Below are 23,637 nucleotides of genomic sequence, written 5' to 3'. Positions count from 1 at the left end.
GATGAATCCACTGTGGGAAAAAAAGACTAATCCATTGTGAAGTTATTCAACGTAAGTGAATTTACATAATAATTTGATAAAGAGATATGATGATGAGTCAACGATTAGACATCAGCCTATATTGCATATTTCTAGGGTAGCTTCTTGTTTATGCCATCTGAATAAAGAGCTATTTACAAATTTTTATTTTTAACTGCATATATCTATGGGGTACAATGAGATGTTTGGATAAATGTTTACAACATGAAATGCTTAAATGAGACTAACAAATCTATCATCTTACATATTTATCTTTTTTTTGTAAAGGAATAATTTTTATAAGCACTAAAACTCTTTTTATATAGAACTCTACTCTGTAGCTGCCTCACTTTCAGAAAGACCTGTGAGCCAAGATTTTAAGAGTGAATAGAGTTTTCCCAAGGAGACAAGAAGAATGAAGAGGTGGTGTTAGTATTGGTGTATCATTTTCCAGGCAGAGAGCCAAAGAATGGTCAAAAAGAAAGGAAATAAAGTTTGACTTTCCTGTGTCAAATGCTTACAAAGGCATGAGATAAATTTAGAGAGGGAAACAGGGGCCAGTTGTGAGGGGGTATATAAATAGATGAGCAGATTATGGTGTGCCTTTAGGAGAGTACAAGAGTCAGGGTCTACAATGAGAAAATGGAAAGGACTTCAAGTATTTACATCAGGAGGAATTATCATGGGATTTGCCCACACTAATAACAAGGAGCTGAGAGTCAAACATGGGACAGTGAGTGAGGCAGTTCAGGCAATCACACCAGAAAACTGAGAATGAGTCTCCCAGGTTGGAGGTACAAGGAATGCACTAGACCCCAAGGCCCAGCATTACTGGTAGAATCTGGGCACTGGAACCTGATCTGTTTGGAGAGAGCACAGCTGTTAAGAGAGATGCTGCTGAATCATGAGGGCAAGGCTTGGGGGAGCAGTCCTCCATACACAAGCCTGGGAAACCCTGCCTGAGTCAGCCCTCACTGCCTCCCAAATGGATCCAGCCAGGAAGAGAAGGAAAGAATCTGAGGAAGCAAGAGACCTAGGGCCAGCAAAGCAGGAAGGATTTCACTGCAGGATTGTAACACTTTAGACAGAAGCTGGCTCCATTTGGGGAAATAGATTTAGGAGTACAAAACTGTGGAGTCACAAAGGTCAGTAGGAATGTTGTATTTGGAGACTTAATAAGGACAAGAATCAAATCAAGCACTGGAAGAATGGAACAGTCTCTCTCATTATGACTTCGTTATAGGCAAAGATTACATAAACAAGACACAAAAATCACTGAACATAAATAAAAAGATAATAAATGTGATAATATTACAATTGAACATTTCATTTATCAACAATGTAAAAAACTGAGATGAGAGTTATAGACTGGGAGGAGACAATACATATAACCAACGAAGCATTAGTTTTGAAAATGACATTGCTACAAATCAATACAAAAATGAGAGCAACCAAATAGAAAAACAGACAAAAAGGCTTGAACTAGCATTTTACAGAAGAGACAACCTGAATGGCTAATGAACATATGAAAAAAGAAGCTCAATATCAGTAAACAAGGAAATGCAAATTAAAACCATCCTCTGATACAATACACACTAACCAGATTGAAAAAAAAAATATATAGTCCAATGATACCAAGCAGAGTGAGGATACAGAGAAATGGGAACTTTCGCTTACTGATTCTGGGAGTATTCGTGGGCATAACTGCCTAGGAATGCACTGAGGTATTACTTGGCAAAGCAAAAGATATTCCTTTCTTTTTCACTCAGATGATAATTATATTACGAGGCACATGCCCAAAAGATATTCCTATATGTATTATCAACAAGGTGTCTATAAAATAATGACCCATAATTTTCTGCAATCATAAAAGTAAAAAAATGAAACAATCAGAATCTACTTAAAAGCGCACTCTTAAGAGAATAAGAAATGTACTGTGTCATATTCAAATAATGCAACTTTATACAACAGGGAGAGTGAGTGAGCTGTAGTTCTGTAAATGCAATTGAATCTTGAAAATACAAAGTTTGCTAAATATACTAATCATGGAAATACATATGCAATATGTTAAAAATATAGAAAACAGAAAACAAAATTCCATATTTTCCTTAAATTGCTGAATGAAGAGCCTGGACCAGAAGTTTCCTTCCTTGAAAGTTCTAAGGTTAGTGATGTTGCTGTAGAGAGACATTTATCATCTGCAGTCTTTTCCCCTTTTATGCACATAAATAGTTGTTTCTATGCCTGAAATCCCTAGTCAAATCTTGTCTTTTTTTTTGAATAACTGATAGCAGAGGGTTTTTATTCTACTGGAAACACCTTATTTCTGATTGCTGTACATCAAAGTGATGGGTCTGCTGTAATTTCCCAGCTGTCAACCTGAATGTTGAATGAGGACTTTGTGTGTCCTTGAAGTACTTACTCTACCACCTTAGCACTGTATACGTAAAATAGAGAATACATGGTACTTGCTTAAGAGTCTAGGGTATCTGATTTTGTTTAGCATTCAATTGGCTATTAAATTATATTCTGAGCTAGCAAATTTATTTTTAAAGTGCATTTTATTGAAGTCTTGAAGAAATAACTTGCAAATCCAGTTCACTGTTTCTACCTGATGCCAAAAAAGCAGAATGATGCAACAACTCTATTTTTATGAATTCACATTGGTATTTATTACCAAATAACACTAGTTATAAAATTTTTTGGTGTAGCTGCTTTAGGGTCAAGAGTTCAACATCTATCATTTATTCTCTAAGTCATTAGGAGATAAACTTCTTGATAAAATGGGTATCTTCTTTCTGTTCAGAACATTCTGATTTAGAAGTGAAATACCTGGTCCTGACATGGATATTTTAGAGGAGAACATTGTTAGTATCAAACGCTGTTGAATTTGTGAGAAGAATTGGGTACAGATGGTCGTGACGGCTGCGCACCATGAATGTGATATCACTGAAGTGTATGCATACGCATAGAGAAAATAATGCATACTCTGATCTGTATGTTTTATACAAAAAACAATAACAACAGTGATAAAGCAGTTGTGACTGTGTGTCCTTTCCATTGCTCACTGCTGTGAGGCATTGACTTTATCCCTTACATTGTGGGATTGGCAGTCTTCTATTCAACCATTTTGTTCTCCATTTTCTTGGTTTTAATCTCAGCCCTGTTACTAGAAATTAGTAAAACTACATTGACTTCTTAGTTTCTGGATAGAGTTCCTTGAATGTTTGTGGGTGTAATTCTGGAAAGTTCAGTCCTGCTTTCAGAAGGGGCTCAACTTTCAGGTATGCATCCTCACCTCATTACGTGCTTTGCTTACCTGATCCCACTGTGGTGTGTCTTGGTGTGGAAATATCCTCAATGCACAAGTTAGCCTATCATATCAAAACAAATAGTTTTGTTTAATTTCTTTTTGTTTTCATTGGACAGGTATGCAGGCTAGTTACAGCCACGGAAAAGTGGTTAAAAGATATTCATCAATAAAATCATATATTGTTGCAAAAGAAAAGCTATTATGATTAGAATTTATGCACACATTCATATATTCAACAAATATTCAGATACTGCCTACCTTGTGCCAGCTATTGTGGGCACTTAGCAACTGGTGATACTATTAGACAAATTACCAAGAATATTCTCACATTTTGTCCAGGAGTTGGAAATAAGGATGCATTCTTTTCTGAAAGTTTCATATCAGTCAGGAGTTTTAACTCCAAAGTAAGTACACAGAAATAGTGAATGACAATCACTTCCCATGGGATAATTTTCCCAAATTCAAATTATTGACAAGTCAAGGTACATCACCAGCATGTAGTCTTTTAATTGGTTGGACTGGATTTTAGAAGAGCAATGATCTAAGTAGATGTTGTGAAGTACGAAGACCTGACAATATTAGCATTGCTCAAACAAGTATTAGAAAACGTGACTTTACAAGTGCAGGTATCTGGGAATGAGAAGTAGAACTGCACTTCAATCAACTTGAGGAGGAATTTGGATTTTATTTCTTAAGGTTTTAAAATTGTAGAGTTGTTTTAAATCCTGGAGACGGTTGCAAGACTGAAGAGTTTGACTTCTGAAGTAATGTTGTTTTTGTCCACACTTTGGCTCTGTGACTTTGAGTAGCTTAGCTCAGTTTGTCTCAGTTTCTTGAAACAGGAATAATGACAGTGCTTATCTCATAGTGTTGTCATAGTAGAAAATGAGATGACACGGGTACAGTAACTAGTATGGTGTCAAGGATGAAGTAAACATGCACCAAGTATTAGTAATAATTATCCATAACATACTTTACTTTTAGTCAATGAAATCATGTAATTTTAGTTTTGGAAGGGATCCACTGCAGGAATTCTCTCCGCTCTATTTTAAAGAGATGGTTGTAGAGTGATTGGGTACTCACTACTTCATAGTATCCTGTTTTCTTTTGAATAAGTTTAATCATTAGAAAATTCTTTTTTGTTGCACCAACATCTGTGATCTCTAAGTTCCACCTATTGTTCCTGCCTCACAGAAGCTTCATATACTATCTGAGCTTTTTCCCACAAGGCAGCCTTTCAAATGCAGTATTTAAAGACAGATATCTCATTTTCCATGTTTTCTTATTTCCAGGATAAAGCTGCTAAATTGTTGGGATTATGCTATAATCCTCAGTTTATTTGAGAATGCTGTTGGCTGACTAATCAAATATCCATTCTCAATTCCCTTTCTCCCTTCCTTACCTGCCTCCAAAATGAAATCTGAAAAATCTTTTCATTCATGTGACAGCCAAGGGTAGCCATGAGACAGTTCTGACCAATGACATGTACGGAGAACTCAGACTGGAGACTTCCTGGGAAAGTATTTAGTTTTGTCATAAAAGTGGTAGTCCCAAATGCCTTTGTCCATTCTCCTTTTATGTCCTTTCTTCCTGTCTCCCTTGAGACCATAATCACACAGGCTGCAGTAGCCATATTGCCAGTTTTGAGGTAATGAGTTTGAAAGCAAAATAGTCAGCAAGGTAAGACTACAGGAGTCGAATAATAGCCTAGAACTTATTGACCATATGCAGCAGCTGAACGTGTGTTGCAAACAATTATCTCCATCATTTTTTGTAGGTTAGATAACTATGTATCATTGAAATCAGTGATTCTCAAATTTGAGCATGCATCAGAATCACATGCAGGAATTCTGCACAGATTGCTGGGCCCTCACTCTAAAGTTTTTCTGCTTCTGTAGGTCTGGAAGGGGACTTGGGAATTTGCATTTCTATTTCTAATATAGTGGTGTTATTGAACGACACTTGGAGAACTCCTGTTTTTAAGCCATTATTAACCTAGTTTTTTTTTTTGCTTTGCAATTTGTGACCTTCCTTAATAAATACAAACAAAATTAACTTTATTTGATTTTGAATTGTTCTTTTAAAGTGTTTCGTCAATGTTCAAAAAAGGATCTATAAAATTCTTCTGCACACTAACAGACCACTCTTATGAGACCACCTACATTTCTATACCACTTAGTGAAGTTATATGAGTTACACTTTAGCAAATCAATTATTGTATTTGGGATACAATACATATTTTTATTATGCAAAGGCCATTATCACAATTCAAGTAAAACTAAATATTGCCACTCCTTCCAAAAAGCTTATAATCCAGATGAAGTTAGTACATGAAGATACCAGACCACTTTATATTTGTATTGGAGATTATTATTCAAAAGAGTTCAAGCTGGGTGCAGTGGCACATGCCTGTAATCCCAGTGGCTAGGGAGTCTGAAGCAGGAGGATCCCAAGTTCAAAGCCAGCCCCAGCAACTTAGTGAGGCCCTAAGCAACTCAGCAAGACTCTATTTATAAATAAAATATAAAAAGAGTTGGGGATGTGGCTCAGTGGTTAAGTGCCCCTAGATTCAATCCCCAGTGCCCCCACCCAAAAAAAGAGTCTTCAAATGTTCATATTCAGTATTCAAAATAATGTGAAATAGGGCCAATATTGTCATGACCATTTACAGAAAAATTGGGGTCTACTTGTTCAATAATGTATCTAAAGAAAGCCAAGTAAGATCAAATAACAAAAATCAGATCTTATAATAACAAAATTGGATCTAACAATAACAAAAATAAGATCTCAGAATTTTATCTCCTAATTGGATGCACAACACATTAGACAAATGCTGTAGTTGACATTTGCCGTTTCCATCTTCTCCCTTTTCAGGACAAAATAAAGATAAAATTAGTTTTATTACTTGATTAATAGCTTGTGGTCAAATTTATCCCTGGAGTTGGATGCCATCTTGAAAGGATTGTACAACAGGGAGAGATTTTTGACAGTAGAAACAATCTTAAAGAAAATGAAACTTTGGTTGGCTACATATTTACTCAAAGACGATTACTTGAAACTAGAAGAAACTGAGCTAACTTTGATTTGGAATCTGAGTGTTCCACCCTTTTCTGCCTGACTGTATCTCACCATCTCTCACCATCTCTCCGCAAGAATGCAGACACACAAGGAAAACTTTTGGATTTTAGGAAGTAGACAGAATATGTCTTTTGTTGTCATTTCTTTCTTTTCATATTCTTAATTGCAGGGAGTAAGTTTATTCTCCACCATATATGTAAAATTTGCTATGTGTTTCAAAGTATAAAAGTTAATCCCAGGAGGAGGGAAGATGGCGGCGAGGGGAGTGCATTACCCCCGTGTGCTGCTTCACTGTGTGGGAGTATGACAAGTCAGGACGGCTAAAGGATATCTTGTTAGGAATTTCCAGCAATAGTGGGGTGCGCCGGAACCTGGAGGAAGGATTTCCATCGCATGAGGATCGGCTACGGGGACTCAAACGCGAGAGGTTTGTCGCATGGAGGGTAACACTGCTTATTAAGCAAATCGCCCCGCGGCTAGAGTCTGCAAGGCGCGCTGGGATAGAGACGCAGGGTTACAGCGCTGCAGTTTCTGCCAGACGCGCAAGCACCGCACTCAGGGCTGAATTCTGGGTTCGAGACGGGGAAGGAAGCGGTCCATCTCGGTTCTCCACACCGGTCAGACCACAGAGGAGGCCAGCAGCCACCATGTTGGTAAACTGACGTCACCACACCTGTTTTTGACTGACCGCAGCTCATTCAGCCATAGAACAGGTAATTTCAGGCTGCAATTAGCCTGCGGCTTGCAGACAGATTGCTAGGGTTCAGCGCCTGGGGGCTTCTTAAAATCTGATCTTATCGGAGTGAACATGGAGCGCGGGGCGGCCGAGTTCCGGCTCCCGGAACCGTCCCGGAACCGCCCTGGCTCCGGGCTGCGGAGCCTGCGGAGGCTGCTTCTTGGACCCTGCTAATATCAGAGCAAACACGAAGCACCAAGAAGCCGAATTCCGGCTCCCGGAACTGAGCCCGCGGGGACTGCTTCTTGGAGCTTACACTTATAGGAGCTTACACCGAGCACAGAGCGGCCGAGTTCCGGCTCCCGGAACCGTCCCGGAACCGCCCTGGCTCAGGGCTGCGGAGCCCGCGGAGGCTGCTTCTTGGACCCTGCTACTATCAGAGCATACACCAAGCACTAAGCGGCCGAATTCCGGCTCCCGGAACTGAGCCCGCGGGGGCTGCTTCTTGGAGCTTACACTTATAGGAGCTTACACCGAGCACGGAGCGGCCGAGTTCCGGCTCCCGGAACTTCCCTGGACCGGGGCTAGGAGCCCGCGGAAACTGTGTCTCGGTCCGGGTCCTGCTGAGGGCAGGTCAGGACTCACCCATTGCTTGGGTTGCCTGGCAAGGGGAACGAAATGCTGCCATTCGCATAGGATACCAACATGGCAGAGATCTGATGTCAGCAGAAAGCGGTGGAGGAGAGATCTTCATCAATACCAGCGGTGACATAAGCAGTTGGTCTCCTGGTAAGGGGGGTGAGGCTCAGTCACCCGAGTCTCCTCAATTTGTCCTCGAGCCAGAGGGAAGGAGCCGGGCCGCCGCCAGCCCCCGGAGCAGGCCCAGCGGCTCGCCAGCGTGGTGACCGCGTGACCCCAATTGGAGAGGGGGCGGAGCGGAGCCGCCACCCACACCCGCCAGGTGGGCAGACCCACGACCCAGTAGTACATGGGCGTGGTAGGAGGGGCAGGGCAGAGCCGCCCTTCGCGCTTGCAAGGTAAACAGACCTGTGACAGCCTGGTGGGTCAGGCCCAGTGGCCTGCCAGTGTGGTACACACGTCACCCCAACTCGAGTAGGGGCAGAGCAGATCCTTATCCCACGCCCGGATCAGGCCCTGCCGGTGTGGTGGTCACGTGACCCCAATTGGAGTGGGGGTGGAGCGGAACCGCCACCCGTGCCCGCAGGGTGAGCAGACCAGTGATCAACCTGCAGATCAGGCCCAGGGGTCCGCAGGCGTGGTAGGAGGGGCAGGGCAGATCCGCCGCCCGCGCCTTCAAGGTAGGCAGACCTACAACAGACCTGCGGATCAGGCCCAGGAGCCTGCCGGCGGGGTACAAACACCACCCTAATTGGAGTAGTGACAGAGCAGAGTCGCCTCCCTTGCCAGGAACAGACCCAGCATCCTGCAGGCGGGGTAGTCACGACACCCCAATTGGAGTAGGGGCAAAGCAGAGCCTCCACCCGTGCCCGAAAGGTGGGCAGATCTGCGACCGACCAGCGGGACAGGCCCAGTGGCCTGCTGGTACGACAGACACGTCACCCCAATTGGAGTAGGGGCAGAACAGAGCCGCCACCAGCTCCCAGAACAGGCCCAGTGACCTGCCGGCGTGGTAGCCACGACACCCCAATTGGAATAAGGAGAGAGCAGAGCCGCCGCCCGCACCTGCAGGAAAGATACGCAAGCAGTATGAAAAGACAAGGAAAGAAAGGACCACAAGCAATGCAGGTCAACGCAACTTTAGAAGAGGTAACAGCTGCAGCAGATGGAATGTCAGATAAAGAATTCAGGATATACATGCTTCAGATGATCTGGAGTATCAAGGAAGACATTAAACAGCAAAATCAGACAATGAAAGATCACTTCGACAACGAATTACGCAAACAAATCCAGGAAGCAAAGGATCAACTATACAGGGAGATAGAGGTTATAAAAAACAAGCAATCAGAAATCCTAGAAATGCAGGAAGCAATAAACCAACTTAAAAACTCAATGGAGAATACTACCAACAGAGTAGAACACTTAGAAGATAGAACATCAGACAATGAAGACAAAGTATTTCAACTGGAAAAGAACATAGACAGCTCAGCAAGACTGTTAAGAAACCATGAGCAGAACATCCAAGAAATATGGGATAACATTAAGAGACCAAACTTAAGAGTCATTGGGATACAGGAAGGTACAGAGCTCCAAACCAAAGGAATGAGCAGTCTATTCAATGAAATAATACAAGAAAACTTCCCAGACTTGAAGAATGAGACAGAATCCCAAATCCTAGAAGCCTACAGGACGCCGAATGTGCAAAATCATAAGAGACCCACACCTAGACACATTATAATGAAGATGCCCAACATACAGAATAAGGAGAGAATTTTAAAAGCTACAAGAGAAAGGAAGCAGATTACATTTAGGGGCAAGCCAATCAGGATAACAGCTGATCTTTCAACACAGACTCTGAAAGCTAGAAGATCCTGGAATAACATATTTCAAACACTGAAAGATAATGAGTTCCAACCAAGAATTGTGTATCCAGCGAAATTAAGCTTCAGGATGGAGAATGAAATTAAAACCTTCCACGATAAACAAAAGTTTAAAGAATTCGCAGCTAGAAAACCATCTCTTCAAAACATCCTAGCCAAAGTATTACAGGAAGAGGAAATGGAAAATAACAATGAAAACCAACAGTGGGAGGTAGGACAGTAAAGGGGGGGGGGAAACAATCAAAGAGGAAAACAAACAATGTTTAGTTACAGAAATAAACAAATATGGCTGCAAGAACAACCCATATCTCAATAATAACCCTAAATGTTAATGGCTTAAACTCACCAATTAAGAGACACAGGCTAGTAGAATGGATCACAAAACAAGACCCAACAATATGCTGCCTACAGGAGACGCATTTGATAGGAAAAGACATACATAGGCTGAAGGTGAAAGGTTGGGAAAAATCATATCACTCATATGGACTTCGGAAACAAGCAGGCGTGTCCATACTCATATCAAATAAAATAGATTTCAAGCCAAAGTTAATCAAAAGAGATAAAGAGGGACACTACATACTGCTTAAGGGAACCATACACCAACAAGACATAACAATCATAAATATTTATGCCCCAAACAATGGTGCAGCTATGTTCGTCAAACAAACTCTTCTCAAGTTCAAGAGTCTAATAGACCACCACACCATAATCATGGGAGACTTCAACACACCTCTCTCGCCACTGGACAGATCTTCCAAACAAAAGTTGAATAAGGAAACTATAGAACTCAATAACACTATTAATAACCTAGACCTAATTGACATATATAGAGTATACCACCCAACATCAAGCAGTTACACTTTTTTCTCAGCAGCACATGGATCCTTCTCAAAAATAGATCATATATTATGTCACAGGGCAACTCTTAGACAATATAAAGGAGTAGAGATATTACCATGCATCTTATCTGATCATAATGGAATGAAACTGAAAATCAACGATAAAAGAAGGAAGGAAAAAGCATACATCAATTGGAGAATGAACAATAGGTTACTGAATGATCAATGGGTTATAGAAGACATCAAGGAGGAAATTAAAAAATTCTTAGAGATAAATGAAAACACAGACACAACATATCGGAATCTATGGGACACATTGAAAGCAGTTCTAAGAGGAAAATTCATTGCTTGGAGTTCATTCCTTAAAAAAAGAAAAAACCAACAAATAAATGATCTCATACTTCATCTCAAAATCCTTGAAAAAGAAGAGCAAAACAACAGCAAAAGAAGTAGAAGGCAAGAAATAATTAAAATCAGAGCTGAAATTAATGAAATCGAAACAAAAGAAACAATTGAAAAAATTGACAAAACTAAAAGTTGGTTCTTTGAAAAAATAAACAAAATCGACAGACCCTTAGCGATGCTAGTGAAGAGAAGAAGAGAGAGAACTCAAATTACTAGCATACGGGATGAAAAAGGCAATATCACAACAGACACTTCAGAAATACAGAAGATAATCAAAAACTATTTTGAATCCTTATACTCCAATAAATTAGAAGATAGTGAAGGCATAGATAAATTTCTTAAGTCATATGATCTGCCCAGATTGAGTCAGGAGGATATAGAAAACCTAAACAGACCAATATCAATTGAGGAGATAGAAGAAACCATAAAAAGACTACCAACTAAGAAAAGCCCAGGTCCCGATGGGTATACAGCAGAATTTTACAAAACCTTTAAAGAAGAACTAATACCAATACTTTTCAAGCTACTTCAGGAAATAGAAAAGGAGGGAGAACTTCCAAATTCATTCTATGAGGCCAACATCACCCTGATACCTAAACCAGACAAAGACACTTCAAAGAAAGAAAACTACAGACCAATATCTCTAATGAACCTAGATGCAAAAATCCTCAATAAAATTCTGGCGAATCGGATACAAAAACATATAAAAAAAATTGTACACCATGATCAAGTAGGATTCATCCCTGGGATGCAAGGCTGGTTCAATATACGGAAATCAATAAATGTTATTCACCACTTCAATAGACTTAAAAATAAGAACCATATGATCATCTCGATAGATGCGGAAAAAGCATTTGACGAAGTACAGCATCCCTTTATGTTCAAAACTCTAGAAAAACTAGGGATAACAGGAACATACCTCAATATTGTAAAAGCAATCTATGCTAAGCCTCAGGCTAGCATTATTCTGAATGGAGAAAAACTGAAGGCATTCCCTCTAAAATCTGGAACAAGACAGGGATGCCCTCTCTCTCCACTTCTCTTCAACATAGTTCTCGAAACACTGGCCAGAGCAATTAGACAGACGAAAGAAATTAAAGGCATAAAAATAGGAAAAGAAGAACTTAAATTATCACTATTTGCAGATGATATGATTCTATATCTAGCAGACCCAAAAGGCTCTACAAAGAAACTATTAGAGCTAATAAATGAATTCAGCAAAGTGGCAGGATTTAAAATCAACACGCATAAATCAAAGGCATTCCTGTATATCAGCGACAAATCCTCTGAAATGGAAATGAGGACAACCACTCCATTCAAAATATCTTCAAAAAAAATAAAATACTTGGGAATCAACCTAACAAAAGAGGTGAAAGACTTATACAATGAAAACTACAGAACCCTAAAGAGAGAAATAGAAGAAGATCTTAGAAGATGGAAAAATATACCCTGTTCATGGATAGGCAGAACTAACATCATCAAAATGGCGATATTACCAAAAGTTCTCTATAGGTTTAATGCAATGCCAATCAAAATCCCAATGGCATTTCTTGTAGAAATAGAGAAAGCAATCATGAAATTCATATGGAAAAACAAAAGACCCAGAATAGCAAAAACAATGCTAAGCAAGAAGTGTGAATCAGGCGGTATAGCGATACCAGACTTCAAACTATACTACAGAGCAATAGTAACAAAAACAGCATGGTACTGGTACCAAAACAGGCGTGTGGACCAATGGTACAGAATAGAGGACACAGAAACCAATCCACAAAACTACAACTATCTTATATTTGATAAAGGGGCTAAAAGCATGCAATGGAGGAAGGATAGCATCTTCAACAAATGGTGCTGGGAAAACTGGAAATCCATATGCAACAAAATGAAACTGAATCCCTTTCTCTCGCCATGCACAAAAGTGAATTCAAAATGGATCAAGGAACTTGATATCAAATCAGAGACGCGCCGTCTGATAGAAGAAAAAGTCGGCTACGATCTACAGTCGGTGGGGTCGGGCTCCAAATTCCTCAATAGGACACCCATAGCACAAAAGTTAATAACTAGAATCAACAAATGGGACTTACTCAAACTAAGAAGTTTTTTCTCAGCAAAAGAAACAATAAGAGAGGTAAATAGGGAGCCTACATCCTGGGAACAAATCTTTACTCCTCACACTTCAGATAGAGCCCTAATATCCAGAGTATACAAAGAACTCAAAAAATTAGACAATAAGAGAACAAACAACCCAATCAACAAATGGGCCAAGGACCTGAACAGACACTTCACAGAGGAGGACATACAGTCAATCAACAAGTACATGAAAAAATGCTCAACATCTCTAGCTGTCAGAGAAATGCAAATCAAAACCACCCTAAGATACCATCTCACTCCAGTAAGATTGGCAGCCATTAGGAAGTCAAACAACAACAAGTGCTGGCGAGGATGTGGGGAAAAGGGTACACTTGTACATTGCTGGTGGGACTGCAGATTGGTGCAGCCAATTTGGAAAGCAGTATGGAGATTTCTTGGAAAGCTGGGAATGGAGCCACCATTTGACCCAGCTATTCCCCTTCTTGGTCTATTCCCTAAAGACCTAAAAAGAGCATGCTACAGGGACACTGCTACATCGATGTTCATAGCAGCACAGTTCACAATAGCAAGACTGTGGAACCAACCTAGATGCCCTTCAATAGACGAATGGATAAAAAAAATGTGGCATTTATACACAATGGAGTATTACTCTGCATTAAAAAATGACAAAATCATAGAATTTACAGGGAAATGGATGGCATTAGAGCAGATTATGCTAAGTGAAGCTAGCCAATCCCTAAAAAACAAATGCCAAATGTCTTCTTTGATATAAGGAAAGTAACTAAGAACAGAGTAGGGACGAAGAACAGGAGAAGAAGATTAACATTTAACAGGGATGAGAGGTGGGAGGGAAAGGGAGAGAGAAGGTAAATTGCATGGTAATGGAAGGAGACCCTCAGGGTTATACAGTGGAGGGGGTAGAGAGGAGGGAGGGGAGGGGAGGGGAGAGGTGGGGAGGGGGGAGGGTGGATGATGGGAAAGGCAGCGGAGCACAACAGACACTAGTATGGCAATTTGTAAATCAATGGATGTGTAACTGATGTGAATCTGCAATCTGTGTATGGGGTGAAGGTGGGAGTTCATAACCCACTAGAATCAAAGTGTGGAATATAATATGTCAAGAAATTTGTAATGTTTTGAACAACCCACAATAAAAAATTAAAAAAAAAAAAAAAAAAGTTAATCCCAATGGTAGGAATTAATATACAGTCCTATCCAGCATGTACAAAATAAAGTGAAAGTTACAATTCTTGCCCTGGAATTGCTTGCAGTCTAAAACAGAGAAAACTAACATTGATACCAATGTTTCTGAATACAAGTAAAGCAATTCTGAGTTCATTACACAGTTAGTGAATATTGTTCATTTGCACAATTAAATTTTATGCAATCTTTTCCTCAATTATCTTTCTCTAATTTAGACATTTTAAAATTCATGAGATATAGCAACAAATACAATAAATACTTTCCAGTTTTTTTTTTTTAATTTAGTTAGCATGCTATAAATAAGTATGGATGGAGAACCATGCGGAGCAAGAAATTTAAACAGAACAGTTGCTTTTTTTTTTAGTATGTTATTTTAGGCAAAATATCAAAATGTAAACTTAATTTCTGTTCAGGGTCGAGAGTCTAACTGAAGTAGGCTGTCCCCTATATGGTATAATTTGCATAGTAATATTTTTTTCCTCTTTCTGATGATTGAAATTCGACCATTAGTGATCCATTCTTTAGGTGTAAGCGTTGTGGTCTTTCTATAGGCCTTTTAAAATGCAAATGAACGTGGAAAAGTGCAACCAAATTAAGTTCTTTATAATTTAGCATGTTGCAAGTAGATGGATTTCTTTTTCAGCAGAGCAGCAACATAAATGTTTTTAAGTGTTTGGAGTGAAGTACAAAAAGAAAGGCATTAATAGTTGGAAGGGGGGCAGTTTTTCAAAAAGCCAAGAGGAGAGAAATATGCAAAAGAAAGCTAGCATCTCTTGGCTCCCAATTCTGCCTGCAGCTACTCTGATTTTATTGTTCCTTCCATGTGTTGGTGCTCACTTCCTAATGCAGTAACCACACCATCTCATGAGTTTATCAATAAAAGACTTCATTCCAACAGGATTTTTGGCAGGTGGTAGCAGTTAGATCCTGGGATCTTGTAGTTCTCCATTGTTCCTCTGTTTCCAATCTACAAATGATGGGGTGAGGTGGAAAAGAGAATGAGCTTATGTTTACACAAATATCCTAGACAACTATGGGGGTCAATATTTGGGCCAGTGTCTTCAGTCAACATTTCCTTGACCAGAGTGAATCATCAGGCATCAGATGGATGCTAAGCAGCTAGGAAAACTTGTTTTTCCACTTCCGTAGCATTTTTTTTCTGCCTCCAGTAGCATTCCAAATTATTAATAGGACTAATCCTCTTAAGGGTGAAAAATCTTTAATATTTGAAGTAGAACAAATGTTCAACTTCACATGTCACTAGACATGATTTTCCAGGTAGGGACAAGCCACGTTAGAGTCCTACATACTTTTTCTTCTTGACCTCTGTCTACAGTATATCAATAAATACCGATTGATTCCCTGTTGCACCCAGTAAGTATTATCATCACTGTTTGCTTTGCTTGTGGACCTCATGCTATGTGCTTCCTATTTTATAATATACAGTTAAGTATGTAAGTATATTATGAAATTTCTTCTCTGATGTGATCAGATCAGTAAGTCAGCAAAAGTCAGGTAAAGCAAGGAATATATAACTGAGACATTTTTATTTTTAGCTTAATACATATGAATGTACATTCACTCACTAATTTTTAAATGTAGGGCAAAGATCTTCCCTTCAGTGTGGGTGTTTATCATCATCTATCTTGCATAACTCAGGAAGCACGATCTGCCTGGAGCACACTGTACGGTCCAATTCCACTCTTCCATTTGCCAAGAGCCCCCCCCCCCTCCCGGCCCGGTATCTGTCCAGTCCCAAGTGACTTAGGTGATTCCCTATCTTTCCAGTGCATGGAGTTAGTCCTATGACCTGTTTCTGGCCAATGAGAACCAGAAGAAACCTGGGAGTTTCTATGACATAATTCTTTGCTCTTAAAAATCTTTGCACAGACAGAAGTTGGGGTGCAAGAGTTCCTTTTCTGCCTTTGGCAACGGATTTATTAAGATGAGTTTCCTTACACTATTGCAGTGATTTCCATTCATCAAGGATGTTTACCAGTAAACTATAAATGGTTAGGCAGAAAGGTGGAAAGGACATGGGATGACTTGATTAAACTGTCGTATTTAACAACCCTGGAGCTTTTCTACCTCAGAATTTCTGGCTAACAGGAAAGATAGTTCCATTATTCCTTGTAAGCCATTTAAGTAGAATTTCTGTTACTTCCAGCCAAAAACATCTTAATTAAAACACCACAATACCTAGCTTGGGTTTCTTTAATCTGCAATATGACATTAAGGACATTTATTAAGACATCCCCCGTGAGCATTTGCTTCCAGATTGTTGTGATTCTTTCCAGTCTTTTACAGCTGTCTCACTGGCACCTATTTTGAGAGCAGGTTTTTTGTTTGTTTTTAAGCAACTGATATTTTGGAAATTTGAAAAGCATTAAATTTAATTTTCACAGATGCAACGTGTCTTTTTTCCCACACTCATATTTTGTCAGTTTATGCAATTTTTAGCTAAAATGCGTAACTACAATAATAAGTAAAACAAAATTGGCTGAGTTGTAGTGAATGCATAACTTGACTCAGAGGAAGAGTAATTGCAGGCACACTAAAAGTGACCTTTGGTCTCTAGAGAGCTTTCAGAGTCAGGGCATCTGGTTCTGATAGAGTAGCGAACTGAAAGATATTGATGATTGATTATTAATCTATCCTGTTGTTGAATGGTGGTCCATTAAGACCTAGGTATCAATTTTAGCAATATAAAATTGCCAGTTTTGTTTCTCAAAAATGGCCAAACTGTGGCAACTTTATATATATCAACCTTTGAGAAACTCGCAACATACCTTTGATTTACCAGGAATTTAAAATCCAATTAGAAAGCTGAGATACATCCCTGAAAGTGAATATGTATGTTGCTGTTCTATGGATACTCTCTCAGATCCCTGCCCTTTTTTAAAACTGTTTTAGTGTTTTTATTTTTAACATCCAACATCTGTGATTTATTTTCAAACAATCACTCTTGGACAACTAGAGCCACTTTGCCCAGAGTACTGGAAGTGCCTGACAATGTACACCATCCTGGGAACCTCAATCAATGATGAATGACAGGTGTGGGCCTAGGAAAGTCCGGCATCCTTGTCCAGGGTTCCCCTACAGGATGAGGCTGAAGCTGCCTTTTCTAGAAGGTCACCTGCATACTTGCTTGGCTTTCTTGCTTTTCTACTCATCCCACTCTCTTACTGACTTTTTTCCAGAGAATTCTATTAATAAATCAATCACATACAAATTCAACCGTCAACTCAAGGGTGCTTCTGGAAAACTGGTTATAAGACAACAAGGAAAGGCAAATATAGACCGAGTGGTACAGAGGATGTGTTCAGAAAATTTTACAGATGAAAGTTGTCACTACTGACTGGGTTACTAGGAAAGGTTTCAAATCTAGTAGAGATAGGGTTATTTGTGTGGTCAATGAAATGATCATGGAGTGACAACAACATGCTAACTATTGGTGATGGCAGTGGAGGACTTGCCAGGCCAGTGGTTCTCAAATTGTGATCTCTAGTGGAAGCAACTGGGAATCTGTGAAAAATGCACATTCTTGGAGGTGAGGCTGTAGCTAAGTGATAGAGTGCCTGCCTTGCATGTGTGAGGCACTAGGTTTGCTCCTCAGCACCACATAAAACTAAACAAAGGTATTGTGTCCATCTACAACTAAAAAAAAAATTTAAAAATGTATATTCTCAAAACTCAACCTATAACTACTTTATGAGCAACTCTGGGGCTGTGGTCTCCTGAAGTCTCTTTTTTCTCCTCCGCATTCCCTCTCCACATCCCAACTTTATTGTGTCATTCTCATCCTTCAACTTCATATCATTGATCAAAAAGGACCTGGCATCTCCAGAGAGAATAAGAATGTTCTGTTTTTTTGCCATTTCTTATTTAGCATGTGCTAAAAGCATTTTCTATCAACTGTAGTCCCCTCCTTAACATCTAAACTCTAATTATTTTGAACATTTTATTTGCTGTTTTACATATATTTATGTAGATTTTCATTAGTCCCTCTGGAGGTTTGTTAATAATGGGAAAGGGCTTTTAAGATTTCTTGTTTGTTTTTTGTCGTGGAAAAGCAAATTAATTGTGCTCTCTTTCTAACACCAGTGAAGTTCTTTCTGAGGATGTTTCCTGGTGTGTTAATTCCAGTGGAATAGACACACTGGTGCTGTGGTATTACACATCCAAAACAAATGGAAAAAACTTTGTATTAAAGATTTATCCTGAGCTGGGTGTGGTGGAGCATACCTGTAATCCCAGCGGCTCAGGAGGCTGAGGCAGGAGGATTTTGAGTTCAAAGCCAGCTTCAGCATAAAAGTGAGGTGCTAAGCAACTCAGTGAGACCCTGCCTCTACATAAAATACAAAATAGGGCTGGGGATGTGGCTCAGTGGTTGAATGCCCCTGAGTTCAATCCCCAGTACCAAAAAAAAAAAAAAAAAAAAAAGATTCATCTGTTTAAAGACATCTGATGCATAGTGGGGCATAGCACAGTTTCATGCTGAGTCCTGCCGTCAGAAGCAGGCTGAAAAGATGTTAGTAAACAGCAATCATACCCTCTAGAGTTAGAGAGAAGCAGGTTGCTTCCGAGGGTCATTTACTCCAGGGGGGAAATGTTATTGAAAAACTGCAACAGTGATTCTCAAACTTGAGAATGTTTCAGAATCATCTGCAGTGCTTATTAAAACAGACTTCTGAGACCCATACCCAGAGTTTCTGCTGTGGTAGGTCAGGGCTGGAACCCAATAACTGTATTTAAGTTCCCCAGTGCTGCTGCTGCTGCTGCTCCTGGTCTAGTAACCACACTTTGAGGAGCATTTCCTTAAAGAGGTTATCTTCCAAAAAAGAAAGGTTAAAGTTAGGCAGGAACAAGAAACAGATTTTTTGCTTCTAATTTCTTTCCATTCAATTCTTCATACTTTTTTTTTCATAAAGCATTATTTTGTTCAGACTTGTAGTTTGCTTAAGATTTTGTCTTCCTTTTCTTCCAAGTAAAACCATAATCATTAACCAGGAATTTAAAGTATTCAGCAGCATTTCCAACCTGTCACCTGTATTCTTGACAATTAATTCATTTGCTGGACCTCAGGGAAAAAAAAATCTTAGTCTCCGTGCTCTGCACACATTTCTTCTCTGGAATGTTCTTATCCTCATGATTGCTGTTGCTTTCAAAATCCAGTGCATTCTTTCAGACTCAAGTAAATTTCTTCTCCTTCATTAACCTTTCTCTGATAAAGTTCTTACTCTGAACTTACTGTAGATGTGTTTCTACTTTTTCATTTTTATTCTTGGCAAAATTTTTCATTGACAAACCTATTGTACTTAGAAAATAAAAAGTGAATACTTTGATAGCACTTATTTTATGGTAGACTTTTAACCTTCACATCCACTCTATGAGGTAGATGCTGTTTCATTTACTTCTGAATTTAAATTATATGATCTCAAAGATGTGCTTTTAAATTTGTGTTCCTCCAATGTTCCTACACTTTCCAAAGAATATTTATGAAAATAATTGCTGCATACCAGACAAATATCTTACAACAGTGATAAGATACTTTAATACTAAGCAAATTAGGTCTATAGGCTACAAAATGAATTCAACTCTGATTATTAGAAATGACTGATGGATGCAATGATACAATGACTTAGTTCTCTGGCATAGTTTCAGGATAACTCTGAAGGGCTGATCCAGCCTAGAGCTCTCCAAGAATTGTCTGAAGCCTCTGTATGATACATCTGTTGTCCATCTCTCGATTTTGTTCAATTCCTATCTCTATTTTCATAGATCCCTATCTCAAAACTCTCTCCAATACTCTTCCAGTATACCACTCTCCATGTGTCCAGAACCTGCTTCCTAAGCAACCCAATCTAAGAGAAAAAAAAATATAAATGGACTACATTTATTAGCTGTGTTTTAATTATTTAGCAATGGTATTTTGGATTGGAAATTGTACATGCTTTATAACCAGATGTGAGAACTGATTAGATGTGACTTCAGAGGAGTTACTTAATCTCTTTTTGCTTTATTTTCTCATCTCTCAGAGGAGATCTTATTAGGGCTAAAGATGGCCCAAATGAAGCATCACCATGGTACGTAACAAAATACAGGTGCTCAGTACAGGGAGGCCTTAAGTGAGTAAAGCTGAAACCCTGGAAGGCTAAGTGTTTAGAGCATTTCTTCTTAAGTGCTCCCAGATGTGTGTCTCATTCACTATGTTGTAATGTCATGCCTGGATTTGTAATTGAAGGTTCTCACTTTAAAACACCATGAGTTACAAGTAATCCAATACTGCATGGAGAGATTTCCTTCCAAGATTGAGAGTAGGGACCTTTTTTTTTTCCAGCTCAAGAGACTGGGATTTACAGATGTTTACTTCAGGCAATGGCAGCTATGTGACATGACCTGACACCTTCTTTTCCATGGCTTCCAAGGTCCTGGCTCTGTGTTCACCTACAGCAGTGGTGTTGGCCATCTCTTTGATCTATCTGACATTTTTTCCATGATCCCTCTTCTCTTTTTGTGATCTGATTTTTTTGTTAGGTCTTTGCATTTCATTATAAGCCACCCTTCTAAAAGATGTTGGATGAAACAGAATCGATCTTCATGATTCCAAAGGGTTGAATATTCTCCCCAGCCAAGACCTCCTTATCTTGAATTTTTCCCATGACTTCCCCCAGACTACATATAATCTTCAGTTTTATGACCTTCAAATTCTCAGTCTGTCTCAGTGATCCCTTTCATTTATTCCTTCTTGAACTTGGACCCTGTCTTTAGCTTATCATAAATGAGCTGATGATAACTCCAAACAGTAGTTACTCTGCATTTAGTCCCTGCTGTATGCCAGGCAATATGTTACATGCTTTACAACAGTGGTTCTCAAAGTATGGGTTTCCTGCTAAAAGCTGCAGCAGTAGCACCAAGAAACTTCTGCAAACAGGTTCTGTAGCCCCATCCTAGATCCAGTGAATTGGTTACTCTAGAAGTGGAACCCAGAAATTCTGACAATTCCTACAATTCTGATTCATGTTTAAGTTCAAGAGCCACTGCTTTACCAATATTATCTTATTTCAGTCTCAAAACCTGCAACTAGAGACTTATCAGTCTTACCCCAGCTTTATAGATGAGAAAACAAAGGCTCAGAGAGTGTAAGTAGATTGTGCAAGTTCTCACAAACTGCAGATGGGCAGCATGGGAAATCCACACCAGACCTGTTAGTTCCAGGAAATCCCTCACTTGCTTGATGGCCCATAATTTCTACTTTGTTGCTTACTAAACTTGGGTAGGCCGTGTTGTATGTAGCATGCTGTATTTACTTCTGTGTTCAATATGATAGGACAGGGATGAGAACAGTAATGGTCTTCATTATAACGAGTGCATATGTTTATTTCAGTGGAATCTTCTCTCTCTTTTTTTTTTTTTTTGGTTGAGTCACTAAGATATCCTTGCTATAACTTGTTTCAATTATTTTCAGAGTTAAACTTACAGTGCTTTATCTTGTTGATGAAAAGGTAACAGTAGAAAGTCTCATGACTGTTTTCCTGGAGATATTAGGGCAAAATAATATGTACATTTCCCGCTTTCTTTCATTCCACTGTAAACCATCAACATATCCTTGTTCTATTTCTTTGTTCTTGCTTATAAGGAAGGATTGCTTACACTATTGATTCTCTGCTAAAAAAGATTGTTTACACTCTTGGTTCACGAGTTTTGGTTCTCCTTTCAGATATTGCTCAATCGATTATCCTCTTCTGTCACCTGAAACTTCTTTCTCACACTTTTGGCCTCTTAATCTCATCAACAAAGTATGTTTAGACCTTACTAACAAAGACTGATCTTTCTCAGTCCCAATCTCTTCCTCATCTTCAGTTCTTTGTCAAGTTTCTTTAAAGAATAATCTATCATTCTTCCTTGAATTCCTTTGCCACTCACAATCTTGATACATCTCTAATGCAACTGTTTTCTTCAGTGCAATTGGTTAACTCTTAAACCAGATCTCTTTCTCAAACAAAATCTTTCTCAATGTGTATTTGTGTTTCTCTGTACCCATCTGTTACCAGTGACCATCTAGTAACAAGAACCTTTTTTCTTGACTTGATTTCCATGATATTGAAATAACAAAACCCACCTAGCCATCTTTTCCCATCTTTTGGCTTGTGTTTTACAGTCGTTTCTAATTTTTACTTAATAATTCATTTATTTATTATTTAAATATTTATAATATTTTAGAGTCTACCTTCTCCCTACCACTGCATTAGGTGTTAGGGCTTTAATGGTCAGCATGCTATATAGGATCTCTGCCCTCTCAGACTGAACAGGTCAGTGGGAAATAAGAGAAGGACCAGTACATCATTTCACTTAATCCTTATAAAGACTTTATGTGGAGGGGACAATTATCCATGTTTGGGAATACTGAGGAACAGAAAAGTCACATGGAACAGGAAGATCATACAATTTCATGCTTTTGTTTGTAGCAATTTGTATTTCATTCGCTATCCTACCTCACTAACCACTCATTACCCAGACAATTTGACTCCATATACATGCTCAGAGCTGCCAAATACAAGAGCTAACACAAGCTCTAGCACAGAAACCATTTTCTCAGAGCAGGTCTTACATTTCTAATTGTGCAAACATCTCCCTCAAACCTCCAAGTACATGTCCAGAGAGAACTCATCTGATAGCCTTTGCCAAACACATAAAAATCAAACCAACCAACTCTAAGTTCCCTTTCTGAATTCTTGATTCTTAATGACATCATCATTTTCCAGTTCTCCAGGCATAAACCTTAGGATATCTTGGATACATCCCTCTCTTTCACATAACTGCTTATACTGTTAATAACACCTCAGCAATGTCTTTTTCTAAAATCCTTATGTTTAATTTCCACAACTGTTTTCCTTGCTCCTTCACAATACTTTATCTGGGGTTTTCACTGCCTCCAAATGTTACCATTAATTTCTGGTTCTAGGTCACCCTATTAACCTGTTATGTCAGAGTTTTCTTCCTGGTATATTTCTGGTGATGGTGATCCCCTGCTCAATACTGCTCGGCTAGCAATCATGGCCCTACTTGATATGACCTCCATCAATCTTTCAAGCCAACTTTTCCACTTTTCTCCATGGGTTATGTGTTCTGGGCAGAATGGTACATGACTACTCCCCCCTGCCCCAGTTTTGTATCTCTGCCTGATGAAATCATATGATGTTAAATTTTATCTTGAACAGCCTTGCTTCCACGAAATCTTTTCAGGCCTCTATGCCTTTAGAACTTTGTGGAGATGTGTTTGGTGTTCCCTATTAGCATACATGCTGCCTAATATGGCATCCATTGGTATATTGTCAAAATTCTCCTTCAAAGCATGCATGGGGCAGATTTTGCTCACCATAGAAAAAAGCCTTTACCATGATAAAGGCTTTGCAAGTACTTGCTGAATCGAAATGGAGAGATGAGTGATTAAATACAGATGAAAGTATGGGTAGAGATGGGGAGAATATGCCAAAC

Source organism: Marmota monax, unplaced genomic scaffold (assembly GCF_021218885.2).
Source record: "Marmota monax isolate L192 unplaced genomic scaffold, Marmota_monax_Labrador192_F-V1.1 WCK01_AAM20220418_F8-fsc00152, whole genome shotgun sequence".
Classification (NCBI taxonomy): Eukaryota; Metazoa; Chordata; class Mammalia; order Rodentia; family Sciuridae; genus Marmota; species Marmota monax.
The sequence above is the reverse complement of the archived record's forward strand: the minus strand, read 5'-3'. Positions refer to the sequence as shown.